Below are 13954 nucleotides of genomic sequence, written 5' to 3' on the forward strand. Positions count from 1 at the left end.
ATTTGTTAGGTGAAGTCCCTCTTACAATCGTGTCTTTTCCCCAAAAAGTGTGGCACACACCACACCCACCGCACTCCCTCCTTCCCTCTCTCTGCTTTTCCTTTCCCCACCCCTTCCTTTCTTTCTCTCTCTGCTCTCCCCTTCCCCCACCCCACTGTGTCCTAATTGTCCTCGTATCAAAATTGAGTATATAGGATTCATGCTTCTCCATTCTTATGATGCTTTACTAAGAATAATGTGTTCCACTTCCATCCAGGTTAATACAAAGGATGTAAAGTCTCCATTTTTTTAAAGGCTGAATAGTATTCCATGGTGTACATATATCACAGCTTGTTAATCCATTCTTGGGTTGGTGGGCATTTAGGCTGTTTCCACATTTTGGCGATTATAAATTGAGCTGCAATAAACAGTCTAGTGCAAGTGTCCTTATGATAAAAGGATTTTTTTCCTTCTGGGTAGATGCCCAGTAATGGGATTGCAGGATCAAATGGGAGGTCTAGCCTGAGTTCTTTGAGGTTTCTCCATACTTCCTTCCAAAAAGGTTGTATTAGTTTGCAGTCCCACCAGCAGTGTAAAAGTGTTCCCTTCTCTCCACATCCACGCCAGCATCTGCAGTTTTGAGATTTTGTGATGTGGGCCATTCTCACTGGGGTTAGATGGTATCTCAGGGTGTTTTTGATTTGCATTTCTCTAATAACTATTATAGGGATGATGAGTATTTTTTCCTTATGTTTGTTAGCCATTCGTCTGTTTTCTTTAGAGAAGTTTCTATTCATGACTCTTGCCCATTGATATATGGGATTGTTGACTTTTTTCATGTGGATTAATTTGAGTTCTCTATAAATCCTAGTTATCAAGCTTTTGTCTGATTCAAAATATGCAAATACCCTTTCCCATTGTGTAGGTTGTCTATTTGCTTTGGTTGTTGTCCCCTTAGCTGTACAGAAGCTTTTCAGTTTAATTAAGTCCAATTTGTTTATTTTTGTTGTTGTTGCAATTACCACCACAAGCTTCTTCATCAAGTCTTTCCCCAGGCCAATATCTTCCCATGTTTTTCCTATGCTTTCTTTGAGGATTTTTATTGTTTCATGCCTTAAATTTAAGTCCTTTATCCATCTTGAATCAATTTTTGTGAGTGGAGAAAGGTGTGGGTCCAGTTTCAGTCTTTTACATGTGAATAACCAGTTCCCCCAGCACCATTTATTGAATAGGGGTCTTCCCACAAGGTATGTTCTTGTTTGGTTTATTGATGATTAAGGGGTTGTAAGATGTTAGTTTAATTTCCTGGTTTTCTATTTGATTCCAAATGTCTATGGCTCTATTTTAGTGCCAGTACTATGCTGTCTTGACCACTATGGCTTTGTGGTACAGACTAAAATCTGGTATGGTGATGCCCCCGGCTTTGTTTTTATTACTAAGAACTTCCTTAGCTATACGGGTTTTTTTCTGGTTCCATACAAAACGCAGAATCATTTTTCCAAATCTTGAAAGTGTGATGTTGGTATTTAAATAGGAATGGCATTGAATAGGTAGATTTCTTTAAGAAGTATGGACATTTTAACAACGTTGATTCTTCCCAGCCATGAGCATGGTATGTTCTTCCATTTTTTAATAACCTCTGTTATTTCTTTCTTGGGATTTCATAATTTTCTTTATAGAGGTCCTTCACCTCCTTCATTAGGTATATTCCTAGATATTTCATTTTCTTTGAAGCTATGGTGAAGGGAGTTGTGTCCTTAATTAGCCTCCCATCTTGACTATTACTGGCGTAGACAAAGGCAACTGATTTGTGGACATTCATTTTATATCCTGAGACATTAATGTATTTTTTGATGACTTCCAGGAGTCTTGTGGTTGAGTCTTTGGGGTTCTCTAAGTATAAGATCATGTTGTCAGCAAAGAGGGAGAGTTTGACCTCCTCTGCTCCCATTTGGATTCCGTTTATTTCCTTCTCTTGCCTAATTGTATTGGCTAGAACTTCCAGCACTATGTTGAATAGTAATGGTGACAGAGGAAAACCTTGTCTGGTTCCAGTTCTAAGAGGAAAAGCTTTCAGTTTTATTCCATTCAGTAAAATATTAGCTGTGGGTTTGTCACAGATAGCTTCAATCAGTTTCAGAAATGCACCACCTATGCATATACTCCTCAGTGTTCTAATTAGAAAGGATGTGGATTTTATTGAATGCTTTTTCTGCACCTATTGAGAGGATCATATGGTCTTTATTTTTGCTTCTGTTCATATGGTGGATAACGTTTATGGACTTGCGTATGTTAAACCAGCCTTGCATCCCTGGGATGAAAACTACTTGATGATGATGCATGACTTTCTTGATGATAAGCTTTAATCTATTGGCTAGGATTTTGTTGAGAATTTTTGCATCTATATTCATTAGTGAAATTGGTCTGAAGTTCTCCTTTTTAGCTGGGTCTTTCTCTTGTTTTGGTATCAGGGTGATGTTTGCTTCATAGAACGTGTTGGGGAAGATTCCTTCCTCCTCAATTTTTTGGAATAATTTCTGCAGTACAGGAATAAGCTCTTCCTTGAAGGTTTGATAGAATTCTGCTGTGAAGCCATCCAGACCAGGGCATTTTTTTGTTGGAAGCTTTTTTTATTGTTTATTTAATCTCAGTGCTTGAAATCAGCCTATTCAAGAGCTCTGTTTCTTCCTGGCTTAGTCTAGGGAGAGGGTGTGATTCCAAATATTGATCCATTTCCTTCACATTGTCAAATTTCTGAGCATAGAGTTTCTGGTAGTATTCAAAGATGATCTCTTGTATCTCTGTAGCATCAGTTGCTATTTGCCCTTTATCATTTCTAATTGAGATTACTAGAGATTTTACTTTTCTATTTCTAGTTAGTCTGGCCAAAGATTTATCTATTTTATTTATTTTTTCAAAAAACCAACTCCTTGTTTCATTAATTTTCTGAATAATTCTTTTGTTTTCAATTTCATTGATCTCTGATTTAATTTTAGATATTTCTTTTCTTCTACTGGGTTTAGACTTCCATAAGATGGCTTGTGAGTTTGTTGATGCGCTCTCTTTCTGTTTTCTGAATGTAGGCATCTAAAGTGATAAATTTTCCTCTCAAAACTGCTGTTGCAGCATCCCAAAGGTTTTGGTAGCTTGTGTCGTCATTGTTGTTATGCTCAAGGAAGTTAATGATTTCCTGTTTTATTTCTTCCTGCACTCACCTGTCATTCAACAGAAGGTTGTTTAATTTTCATGCGTTTGTGTGGGGTTGAATGTTTTTGTTGGAGTTGAGTTCCACTTTTAGTGCCTTATGGTCTGAGAAGATACAAGGTAAAATTTCAATTCTTTTGATCATGTTGAGGTTTTTTTTGTGGCTTAGGATATGATTAATTTTGGAGAATGTTCCATGGGGCAATGAGAAGAATGTATATTCTTTATCTTTGGGATGGAGTGTTCTATATGTGTCTATCAAGCATAGTTGTTCTAGGGTCTCATTTAAGTCCCTTATATCTTTGTTTAATTTCTGTTTAGAGGATCTGTCCAGCTCTGTAAGAGGAGTGTTAAAGTCCCCTGTTATTATGGTATTATAGGATATCATATTCTTCAGACCCAGTAAGGTCTGTTTCAATAATCTAGGAATATTTAAATTGGGTGCATAAATATTTAGAATTGAAACATCTTCTTTTTGTATTTTTCCCTTGACCAATATAAAGTGACCATCTTTGTCTTTTTTGACTTTAGTTGCTTTAAATCCACATGTATCTGAAAATAAGATTGCAGCTCCTCTTTTCTTCTGAATTCCGTTTGCCTGAAAAATTGTCTTCCAACCCTTAACTTGGAGTTTTAATTTATCTTTTGAAGTTAGGCGTGTTTCCTGCAGACAGCAAATGGATGGCTTATGTTTTTTTTTTTTTATTTATTTTTTTTTTTGTAGAGACAGAGTCTCACTGTACCGCCCTCGGGTAGAGTGTCGTGGCGTCACACCGCTCACAGCAACCTCTAACTCTTGGGCTTACGCGATTCTCTTGCCTCAGCCTCCCGAGCAGCTGGGACTACAGGCGCCCGCCACAACGCCCGGCTATTTTTTGGTTGCAGTTTGGCCGGGGCTGGGTTTGAACCCACCACCCTTGGCATATGGGGCTGGCGCCCTACTCGCTGAGCCACAGGCGCCGCCCGGATGGCTTATGTTTTTTAATCCAGTCAGCCAATCTATGCCTCTTCAGAAGAGGCATAGATTGGCTGACTGGATGGCTTATGTTTTTTAATCCAGTCAGCCAATCTATGCCTCTTCAGTGGGGAATTCAAGCCATTAACATTTATTGAGATAATTGATAAGTGTGGTAGTGTTCTATTCATATTTTGGGAGAGTCCATTGCTTAGTTTTATCTTTTGCATCGGTGTGGAAGTTAGGTTCTGTCCTTTAATTTCTGAGTTCTTACTTTGCTGTTGATCCATTGTGATGGTCAGTGTGTAGAACAGGTTGAAGTATTTCCTCTAGAGCTGGTCTTGTTGTGAATTTCCTCAATGTTTGTATATCAGTAAATGATTTCATTTCTCCATCAATTTGAAAGCTTAGTTTAGCAGGATATAGAATTCTGGGCTTGAAATTGTTCTGTTTAAGTAGATTAAAGGTAGATAACCACTGTCTTCTTCCTTGGAAAGTTTCATTAGAAAAGTCTGCAGTCACCCTGATGGATTTGCCCCTATAGTTCAACTGGCGCTTACTCCTGGCAGCTTGAAGAATCTTTTCTTTGGTCTTGACTTTGGACAGGTTCATCACAATGTGTGTTGGAGAAGCTCGGTTAGAGTTGAGGCAACCTGGGATCCGATATCCCTCTGAAAGCAGTGTGTCAGAATCTTTGGTGATATTTGGGAAATTTTTATTTATAATATTCTCTAGTATGGCTTCCATTCCCCTGGGGCATTCTTCTTCTCTTTCTGGGATACCTATAACTCGTATGTTTGAACACTTCATAACGTCCCGTAATTCTGTCAGTGAACGTTCTGCTTTCTCTTTCTTCTTTTCTGCCTCTTTAACTATCTGAGTTATCTCAAGAGCTTTGTCCTCTACGTCTGAGATTCTTTCTTCTGCATGGTCTAATCTGTTGTTGATACTTTCTATTGTATCTTTAAGTTCCCTAATTGACTGTTTCAGTTCCTTCAGCTCTGCTATATCCTTTCTACATTCTTCATATCGTTCATCTCTTATTTGATTCTGTTTTTGGATTTCCTTTTGGTTATTTTCCACTTTATCAGCAGTTTCCTTCATTGTTTCTATCATTTCCTTCATTGTTTTCATCATCTGTATTCTAAATTCCCTTTCTGTCATTTCTAACATTTCTTTATAGGTGGAATCCTCTGCAGTAGCTACCTCATGGTCCCTTGGGGGGGTTGCTCTGGACTGGTTTTTCATGTTGCCAGGATTTTTCTGCTGATTCTTTCTCATGAGTGATTTCTTTTATCTGTTTCCTTGCCCTGATTTTCCTTTCATTTTCTCTTGCTCTTTAAGTTGCCATGCCTCTGGACTAGGGTTTTGATAAGTCCTTTTGGTACAGGACCAGAAGGATGGGAAAGGTGAACAATAAGAAGGGAAAAAAGAAAGAAAAAAAAAAAAGAAAAGGAAAGAAAAAAGAGAAAGGAGAGGGTGTGGGTAAAAGGAAACATTGACAAAAAGAAGAGAGGCACAGAAAGAGGGAGACAGGAGCAATATAGGTGTACAGTAGGGCACTTTGACCCAACTTAAAAAACCCCCAACCTCTGGGAGTGCTGGGTTGAGTGGTTCCCTTAAGGCCAGCAGCTCTTTGCTAGCCTGTTTGGATACAGTACAGAACCTCCACCAAGTACAGAGGAAAGACAAAAATGCTATAAATCAAACCAAAACAAACAAACAGAAAAATTTAGGAGATAAAATTGGGGGAAAAAAACAAATAATAGGGTAGAAACACTAGCAAAAATGAAGTTCTAATCGTTGAAAAGGGCAACAATGGAAAATTATATTTAAACTAGAAAAAAGAAGAAAAGAAGAAAAGAAAAATGTTTTGCTTTGAAATTACAAAGCAAAACAAGAACAACAACAACAAAACAAAACAAAAACAAAGCAGTATATATATCTTGCTGAATATTGTCTGGGCAACAGGTGATCTTCTCAGGTATGAGATGTTAATCACAATGCTGATACGCCTGGACGAGATGGAGACTGGAGGCCTCTGCTGATTTCTCAAACCCCACAGGTTGGAGAACCTAAATCTCTCCTCAGCCCTCTGAAAGGCACTTTAAACTGCTAACCTTGGCTAAGCAGGAGATTTCCCAGGAAAGTACTTGTCACTGGGATCACTTCTGAAGTGGTTTTCCACTTACCCAATATGCCAAAACTGGTCTCACTTTATGGCCCTGAGCGGTAAGGCTGTAAGGTGTCTCAGTCCCCGCCTTTAGGCTGCTCAGTCACTAGATTACTTGCTCCCACCCAATCCTTTTTCTGTGACCTTGAGGGTGGAAGTCTCCAGGGCACTTCTCCCACAATGGCTCTGCCGCCCACAGCTGAACAGTATTAGCTCTGTCCGGCTCAGCAGCTCAGTCTGGGGCTCTAGACAACACTAACAGTCTTCTGCACTCTTGCCCAAGTTCTCCCAAGGTAGTTCAACTGCATGCCAAGTCCAAAAAAAACAAAATAGCTCACGGGTAAGGCCCTTCCATTTTGCAATCTCACTGCTGCTGTCCTTACAGTTACCGGTGAGATTAGACCGAATGAACAAACTCAACCACTTGCCAGTTTTCCACTGCCTTTGTCCTCCTCATGGGATCCAGAAGTCTCTCACTGACTCCTTGTGTCCTCAAAGGGATGTTTATGTGCAGATCCCACCAGCCAGAGATTCCTGGGGTCTTGTCCAGAATTTTCTTCTTTTTAAAGGCTGGAAAGCATTTGTGTGTGTGTGTGGCCATATTTTCTTTATCCATTCATCAGGCAGTGGACAGTTAGGTTGATTTCATAGATTGGCTATTTTGAATAATGCTGAAATAAATACAGGAGGGCAAGAACATACAATTGAAGTATTGGTTTCATGTCCTTTGAATATACATATGCCCACAAGTGGGATTGCTGGATCATATGATAGTTGTATTTCTAATTTTTGAGAAATGTCTGTATTTCATAATGATTGTACTAATTTACATTCCCACTAATAGTGTCCAAGCATTCCCTTTATCCAGAAATTTGTCAAATTGTTTTATCTCTTTGAAAATAGTCATTCTAACATGTGTGAGGTGATATCTCATGTGGTTTTTATTTGCATTTCCCTGATAATTAGTGGTGTTGAGCATTTTAAAAATATATTTGTTGGCCATTTGTATGTATTCTTTAAAGAAATATCTATTCAAGTCTTTTGCCCATTTTTTAATTGGGTTTTTCTTACTATTGAGTTCCTTATATATTTTGGATATTAATCCCTTATTAGATGTATGGTTTGTAAGTATTTTCTCCCAATCTGTACGCTATCTCTTCACTGTTGTTTTTTTTCCCCTTGCTTTTCACCAGTATTTAAGAAATTTTGAAACATTAATGGAGTACAAATGTTTTTATTATGTTGATACTTGTATAATGCTTAAGTTACACCTTTTAGCATGCCCATCATCCAACTAGTGTTCACTGTATCCAATAGGTAAGTATTTACCACCCACACCCTCTCACATGGGTTTCCAATGTCCTTTTGTTGATTGTTTTCTTTATTTTGCAAAAGCTTTTTAGTTTGATGTAATTCAGTTTGTCTCTGTTTGGTTTTATTGCCTGTGCTTTCTGAGTCATAGCCAAAAAATTACTGCCTAGATCAATGTCATAGAGCTCGTCACTATGTTTTATTTTAGCAGATTTTAGATTCTAGTCTTACATTTAGTCTTTAATTCATTTTTAACTAACTTGAATGTATGTTGTGAAATTGGGACCTAATTTAATTCTTTTGCATGTGATTACCCCATTGTGATAATAATACACATTTAAGAGACAATCCTTTCCCAATTGTATGTTCTTGGCATCTTCATCAAAAATCGGCCATAAGTGCATAAATATTTTTCTGGATTCTATTTTGTTCCATTGTTTTGTGTGTCTTTTTTTATGCCAGTGCCATGCTGTTTTGACTACTATAGCTTTGTAGGATACTTTGAAGTCAGATAGTGTGATGTCGTCAGCTTTCATCCTTTTGCTCAAAATTGCTTTGACTATTCAAGGACTTTTATGGTTCCATAGATATTTTAGGATTGCTTTTTCTATTTCTGTGAAAAATGCCATTGAAACTTCAATAGGAAAATTTGATGCCACTGAATCTATTAGACTGTCATAGACAGTATGGTCATTTTAATATTTATTCTTCCGATCCATGAACATGAAATATCTTTCCATTTTATATGTGTCTTAATTTCTTTATTAATGCTTTTTAGTTTCCATGTGTAAATATTTCACCTCCTCTGTGAAATGTATGCCTATGAATTTTATTATTTTTGTAATTACTATGAATGGGACTTTTCTTGATTTAAGTTTTTAATATACATGTAATAATTGTACATAGTTATGGTACAAAGTGATATTCTGATACATGTGTTCAATATGTAATGATCAAGTCAGGGGAAGTAGCATGTCCATCACCTCAAGCATTTCCTTGGGTTGGGAACACTCAAAATCTTCTCTTTTAGTTATTTGAAAATACTGGGGGGCCAAATGAGATGCTATCTGTGTGTTACTTTTTGAAGTCAGACTGAATTACAGTAGCGATGTGTCACATGACATTTACTCAAAAGACTGCATTAATCAAATGAATGCTAGCATCACTATGCAACAGGCAGGATAAAGAAAACAGTAGAAGCATAGTTATCATTCAAGGAGTGCAAGACCATTTTGAAGTGGTATTTGAAATTTGAGAACATTGTGGAAGTACAATGACAAGGGAGGCATGAGTAAGCAACAGAATCTCCAATATGCCTAACAATTGCACACATTCTTAAGTGGAGGTGCATGGTATAGTGCATGATGCTCACAAAGGAAAATCCAGGAAATCTCACACAGTAACAAGGCCCGCTTCTTCTGTAAACAAGGTGTGGAAAAGTCTACACACGTTCACCACAGAAGTCTAACTAAATAATGTGCAAGTGAGACAGGAGTTAGTGGAACGTGCATATGACAACATTTTTAAACAGCAAAATGGAAACTTTTCATCCCAAGATTATTACATGCATTAGGATAAGTCTTATCTTGATAAGAATTTGCCAGGACAATGGATAAGATAAAGAGGTATGGTTGAGTTTACCCCACAATTCCCTGACTTAACACCTGTCAACTTCTATCTATGGGGTATTCTTAAATATTCTTAAAGAATGTGGTATGCCATAGAAAAACCAGCGACAGTGGCAGTACTTTGGGAAGAAATTAAAATGGCACATGCAGTGATACAAATGGACACTTCGGTCAGTGTTATTCAAGCAGTAGTTCTCTGTAATCAGAAGTGTCTAAACACAGATGGTTACCACTTTGAACACCTCTTATAATTGCAGAAGTCAAACATGACTTCTATTCATCTTTTCTTATTGGTATATGTTGAGTATTACAAATGAGGACTAAATTACGTATTTGGCAGGACGATTGATTCTCCTGGGGCAGAAGAGGAGCAAAAGGTTGAGTTGAGCACTAATGGCCAATGACATAATCAATCGTGCCTGCATAATGAAGCGCCATGGAAACCCAAAATTACAGGGTACAAAGAGCTTCCAGGTTGGTAAACAAGAACATATCTACATCCCATGGGGGTATCATTGCTCAATTCCATGAAGATGGAAGCTCCTATGTATGGGACCTTTTCAGACTCCACTCTGTGTATTTCTTCATCTGGATGTTTATTTGTATCCTTTGTAATATTCTTTGTAATAAACCATGTTTCCTGAGCAGATTAATCAAACCCAATACGGAGGGTCTGAGAATCCCAATTTATATAATAGCTGGTCAGTCAGAAGCATATAACAAAACCTAGGGCTTGCAATTGATACCTGAAGTAGGGGGCAGTCTTGCAGAACTGAGCCCTTAACCTGTGAAATCTGATGTGATCTCCAGGAAGACAGTGTCAAAATTGAGTTAAATTAGAGAACACTGACTTCATGTCTACTTAATAATTTCTTGGTGTGTGAGGAAAAAATCCCAGAGATCTGGTGTCAGAAGTATTGTATTGAGTGAGAGCAGAGAGTAGGAAAAAGTACTTTGGTTTTTCCTACATCTAATAGGGGACACCTTAGGATCTAAGAAATAGGAAAATAATCCTAAACTGATATGGAAAACAATTTTGAGGCTGTATTATTACAACCATTATATGCTATAGGTATTTAGAATCTCAGAAGAACTTTTTTAACCCAGATTCTAACTCTTTCTGCCACTGAATACTAGATGGTGTCAGGTATTTGTCTATAGTGATTCAATAATTTGTTCTACTTAAAATTTAAGTTAAGAGTCATAGGCCAGGCATGGCTAGCTCATACTTGTAATTCTAGCACTCTGGGAGGCTGAGGCGGAGGATCGCCTGAGCTCACAGGTTTGAGACCAGCCTGAGCCAGACGGAAACCTTGTCTCTAAAAACAGCCGGGCATTGTGGCCGGTGCCTGTAGTCCCAACTACTTGGGAGGCTGAGGGAATAGGGTCGATTGTGCCCAGGAGCTTGAGGTTGCTGTGATCAGTAACTCCACAGAACTGTACCCAGGGCGACACAGTGAAACTCTGTATCAAAAAAAAAAAAAAAGGCTTTAAATGTTACACATCTAGTCTTACCCTGATTGCAACACTAACTGTCACTGACAGCTGCCTAGGGTCCACTGCGCTGACTACAAACTACCTCTGCCAAGTAATGGCCATTGCCAAAATCTCCTATTTCAATGGTACTTTATAAATTTCATATCATATGCTTATGTTTTTATTTAATTTAGTCATCACGACAGGGTATAAGGCCAAGAAGAATGACATACCAATTTGATAGATAAAGTTAAGGATATGATCTGCCACCCAGAGGCTCAGCCAGGACTAAAAAACTTTTGGTTTTTAATTTACTGCTATTTTTACCACACCCTCATTCCCATCACTTTCGTATTATCTTTTTTTTTTCTTTTGGTTTTTGGCTGGGTTTGAACGCGCCACCTCCGGCATATGGGACCGGCGCCCTACTCCTTGAGCCACAGGCACCGCCCCCGTATTATCTTTTTAATAAAAATTTTCCTGTTTGAAGAGCACACAAGAAAACAGTACTTCCTGGTAAGGCCACTTCTTCCCTCTCCCTCAACATCAAGGACAGTAATATTTAAAGGTAGGCCACAGAACTTGTTACACCTGACACTACCACAGCCCCGTTGCCAAGTATAGTGTAAGGGACCCTCAGAGCTCTGGTGCTTCTGGAAATACAGCCCTCTTGTAGCCTAAATCCTATCTACCATAGGATTGAAAGAGGGCCCCCAGAGCTCAGCGAACTTCTAGTGAGACCCTCATTCTACCACACACACATTCTAATCAGCCCAGCCAACCCTTATACCTCACCTCACCACTGCTTAGAGACTAGTCCCAAGAAGGGGGATAAAATTAGAATTGATTACCTTTCTAGAATACTACTAATCCTATCATGCCCTATATCCTTGCTTACCACACTCACCACAAGAATCCTTGGCCACCAGATCATCCCTGTCATAGAGATTCTTTCCTATTATGGTCCACTACAATTGCCTAACTTGAATCAGACTCCAACCTCAACACAAGCCCTAAGTCTTTATATTGTAACGCAGTGTCTGTCATAAAAAACAAATCCCTATATCCTTCAACCTCCTTGATGAATGTTCCTTTTACTTTCTTTATCTAACTGAAATCTAGCTATTCCTCAAGAACCAAGCATGCATGGCCGGACCCATATACCGAGGGTGGTGGGTTCAAACCCAGCCCCGGCCAAATTGCAACAAAAAAATAGCCAGGCGTTGTGGCGGGCGCCTGTAGTCCCAGCTACTTGGGAGGCTGAGGCAAGAGAATTGCCTAAACCCAGGAGTTGGAGGTTGCTGTGAGCTGTGATGCCATAGCACTCTACTGAGGGTGATAAAGTGAAACTCTGTCTCTAAAAAAAAAAAAGAACCAAGCGTGCCTCCCTTGTAGCCCTCTCCAGGAGTGGCTATTTTCTAATCCTACAACCTATATACAGAGGCTTTTCAAATGCTTAGTTGCAACCCATTAGTGAGTGGTGAAATCAATATAGTTGGTAGTAAATAGAAAACTTTTCACATGAAGTAACAGAATAGAAAACACTGGCTTACACTATGTATAGTTAAGATAAACATTGCTTTATGAAAATTATATGAAATTTACATATTCAATTATATGTGATAGATAACAATGTAAAACATGTTTCTTATCATGTATCATAAAATATATTTCAAATACATATTCAATCATAAATATATATCTCACACAAATATATATATGTGTGTATGTGTATATACATATATGTGTGTGTTTCAAACTGTATTTACCCTCTAGGGTTCAAAGAAGATTAAGCTATTTGCTCCTCATTGCTACCTCAAGTACTATTTTCTTCCTTCCTCCCTAAATAATGACCAGCTGCTTGAAGAACATGCCATAAAGCCATTCTACATACTACTCTTCCTTGTTATTATCGCCTATCACACTCCTGGGTCATTCTCCTTTCATTTGAGACTCCATCAGCTGGCTTACTATCCCACTGTCCATAACACCATCATCATTCTTGGTAACTTCAACATCCATGTAGCAATCCATCTCATGCACACAAGTATGCACTATTTCTTGCTAAAATACTGAAATATTTTCACATCCACCGTCAATCCCCTTGGATATAAATCCTCTTGGATGTCATGCCTTAGTGCTCTGACCTCTCCATAACTCAGAAACCAAAGAGAATTACCTGGAATAACAAGGTGCCTACAGAACCCTGCACCAGAGCTATAGGTTACCTCTATTTTGATGGGTCCATGCCCAGGCTAGTGGTAGTTAAAGATTTTGAATACTGTCCCTGCTAACACTCTGCCTCTCAATTCCTTGACTTTCTCTTACATTAAATGATTGTGCCTACCACCTCAGCCACTGAATTCTCACCATCATGCCCTAGACCTAGTTATTGCCAACAACTGCAACCCCTCCCAAATTTCTAGTTCAGGCACCCCACTGTGCCCCCTATACCTCTAGTTCACTCCATTCCAACCAATTCTTCTACTTAATTGAGATTCAGAAATAAAATTTATCTTTTTGTCTTGTCTTTTCACTGCCCATCCTACTAATGTCCCCTTTGAATCCATTATTCAGCTTTATCATGTATTGAATTCTTACTATATTCTCATATCAGCCCTATGAAGTAGGTATGATGATATTCATTTTATAGAGTAGGAAACTCAGGCTTATGTGGGTCGGCCTGGGATTATAGAAATAAAAGGTAGTGGGTCTAAATTTTAAATATCAAAGAAAACCACTATTTCCTTGAAGTATACTACGAATAAAATCTTTTCCTCCCTGAATGATGATCACATGTTCACAAAAGCATTTTGTAAACTGTAATGTGTCATACAAATGTTAGCTATAAATATTTACTAATCACTGGAGAAAGCCCTTACCCTACTTCCCAGAGGAGTCCTAAACCAAGACTTCCCTCAGCCTCCCCCTTCTTTTATAGCCATGGACACATAGGAAGCAACTGTCTCCACTGCCCTTTTGGTAGAAAACTCATCTCTGACAACAATCTTCAAAACTTGGAATGGAAGGAAAGTCGTATTATATACCATGGTTAGGTTCTAATTAGCATTGAAAGTGTAGTTCCATTATGGTTCAACAGGCTTTTATAAGCTAGGCTGGTAATTCATTAAAATCAACTGATTAATAAAAAAAAAAACTTTTATAACCCTATCATTTCCTAAACTGGTGAATATTTGCCTTGTCTTTTCTTATTCAAACCACAGGAGA

This window comes from Nycticebus coucang, chromosome 12, assembly GCF_027406575.1.
Source record: "Nycticebus coucang isolate mNycCou1 chromosome 12, mNycCou1.pri, whole genome shotgun sequence".
NCBI classification, from domain to species: domain Eukaryota; kingdom Metazoa; phylum Chordata; class Mammalia; order Primates; family Lorisidae; genus Nycticebus; species Nycticebus coucang.